The sequence below is a fragment of the Macrobrachium nipponense genome, chromosome 5 (assembly GCF_015104395.2).
Source record: "Macrobrachium nipponense isolate FS-2020 chromosome 5, ASM1510439v2, whole genome shotgun sequence".
Lineage (NCBI taxonomy): Eukaryota > Metazoa > Arthropoda > Malacostraca > Decapoda > Palaemonidae > Macrobrachium > Macrobrachium nipponense.
Genome location: NC_061107.1, coordinates 56,303,904 through 56,306,634, shown reverse-complemented (window position 1 = coordinate 56,306,634; position 2,731 = coordinate 56,303,904). Strand labels below are relative to the sequence as shown.

General features: G+C 37.3%; 1 long non-coding RNA gene across 2 annotated transcripts in view; it reads right to left on the bottom strand.

Annotated features, from left to right (window-relative positions):
• The window catches only part of LOC135215342 (uncharacterized), a 15,319-nt gene extending 13,142 nt beyond the window's left edge, over positions 1-2,177 (bottom strand). Inside the window, exon 1 of one of the 2 annotated variants that reach the window (XR_010314671.1) lies at positions 2,048-2,177. This is a non-coding gene — a long non-coding RNA (uncharacterized LOC135215342). Of the gene's footprint in view, positions 1-1,934 lie in introns of both variants that reach the window. The other variant, XR_010314670.1, reaches the window with a different exon arrangement.
• Between the last annotated feature and the right edge of the window lie 554 nt (positions 2,178-2,731).

Below are 2,731 nucleotides of genomic sequence, written 5' to 3'. Positions count from 1 at the left end.
GTATTTTCGCAAATTTTTCTGTTATATCTCAAAACATCGTATATTAGGGCAATCGTATATGTCAAGTTTCCAATGTAATTGATCAGAGAGAGAGAGCGAGAGAGAGAGAGAGAGAGAGAGAGAGAGGAGACGAGAGAGAGAGAGAGAGAGAGAGAGAGAGACGCTTTGGCAACAATGGTCTCGGGGATTGACGTAACGTTTATTTTCTGAACAGATAGGACAGAGAAGTGTTCGTTTCATTAAACGGCCTCTGACTCATGGCAGGAAATGTTTTGTTGATACTAATATATAAGCCTATTTAAAGATACATTTACTTTAATTAGTCTATATGATACGTAAAATAGTAATCAGCTGTTCTTGTAGCCCTCAAGATTTTGCAAAATCACTCCAGGTTGTACATAAAACTTCAAGAATGTAGTGTCACCAGAGGATTACAATAGTTTTTACCTTCAAGAACCAGCATTCTTTTATGAAAATAACTCAGGTTGTACATAAAACTACAGGAAACAACATGTAGTGTAACCAAAGGATTACAAAGTAAGATTTTATAACTTTTTATTAGTTTAAGACATATTTCCAAGCGTCGTTCCGGCTTACGACGATTTTTCGGCTTACGACGCGTCTCAAGAACGGAACCCCCGTCGTAAACCCGGGGACTGCCTGTAATGAGTAAAGTAAAACAATTAAGGGAATAAAACTTTGCACCTCATAAAACATGTACTTGTGCTGCCTCCGTACTGTGTTTGTGGAGTGAGCACTTAGGAGCCAGGAACTGCAGTGTGGTTCAAGTGCAATTTGGAGTGAATTAAGACCAAAACATGTATAATTACAATCAAATAAGGACTGTGGAGTTTCAGTTGTGATGGCAGTGAGGATAAAACCACCGATTACAAGGTAAAAAGGAATTTCAGTTCAAACCATGACCCCGGGAATAAAATGTTTTATACGTTCACTAATATAGGCAACAAATGTTGTTTTATTAGTGCTGATTACAACTGCAATCTTGAGTAAGATCAATAAACGTTACATATATACGCTAACATTGTTCAAATGAGTGCTGGGAAGGGGCTGGGAAAGATGGTGGCCGTCACTGATGAGAACGTCCATGCAAAACGTAGCCGCCATATTGGATTTCAAAACTGCCTTGAAAACATATTTTACGAAGAGCTCACATGCTTATTTTAGTTCGTATGGGGCTTTCATATATACAATATGTTGACAAAACTCAGTCTTTTAAATGGTATGCTTAGAGTTGCAATTGTATTCGTTTCACCAATTAAATATCGAGTGAATTAAGACCCACGTCCACCGTGATGAGGGCTGGCCTGTCGTGATATTCTACCCTATTTATTTTGTATCCACCATGGCTACACAAGTCTGATGCATGGTACATCTAGGATATAGCTACAGTATATCATTTAAATCCAACCATTTAAAAGAATCCTAGAAAAGTGATGGCAATCCTTCTTGTAACAGGCACTTGCCTATAATGGTACCTAAAAATCTGTACCAGGACGACATTCGGCTATGAGTCACTAAACCTCACCACATATAGGTTAGTTTGTGTTACCTTGGCTAGCTAATGGATGGAAGTTTTATCTTAGCTAGGCCATCTGTACCTACATGGTTGGCAAAGCCTACACTGCCTACCTAGGTAGGTAGTAGCCTAGTATTTGTTGCAATGGGTGAACAATTATTCTGGTTCCGATTTCCCCAAATCAATACTAACTCCCCGCAACAGAACATTAAGGTCTGTTAACATTATGGTCAGTTTCCTCTTTGATTCCTGAAAGTTCACATTGCTGATTTGCACCACATTTCATAAGAAAAACATAAGAATAAGGGAGTCGAACTGCTGCCACCTGCGCTGCCATAGGTATTATTCACACTCAAAAAACAGAACCATCTGTGATGATACACGAATTTATACTCACTAATGTCCTACATATAACCATAATGAAATTCCAAACAGAAACGTCAAAAGAGAAAGATGGAAAACGCCTCATTCATGGAAAAATCTCAATGACGAAGTGATCAGTCGACCTACCATTTGTTTACATCTCCGAGCTCATTCAAGTCGGTTAGTTTACAAATACCGTCGAGTCGACCAACGACAAATATAGGGAGTGCTCCTCTGTTCCTAGGGGCTATGATAACTAATAAGTGTTCTTGAGAAGTCAGTTTCTTATACTTGAAAAATATTGTTCCCTAATACCAATGTTTTCCTCACACAATCACTTATTTGGGTTAAAGAATAAATCAAAATAGTTTGTCTCGTTTTAAATCTGTACGCCCATCAAAAATGGAAAAACAATTTATTGAGTTGCTACCTAGTTGATAAGACAAGGGGACAGGTTGATATAATGATAATACCCAATCGTCCTTATCGAAGAGAATTAAACATACGATAATTATGAGAGATTGTTTTAAATACTGATTTATATTAAAACATAACTTAAAACGTCACATTTTACAGCGTCGTTAACAGCACATGTGTGTATTCTAACCTTTGTTTGAGGTAGCAATCATCATTGAAAAGCTAAGACTTTTTATTTGGGGATCCACACTCATGTAAAGTACAACATGATCTTTCTTCGCATTAGTAAGCACATCAATAAAATTAGCACGCATATTACACTAAGAAAATCGCCCTATCACTTACTTCTATACAGTACGTAAAAAACTGCTACATTCCATTATATATTTACACTTAACACGGAACAAGTTAATA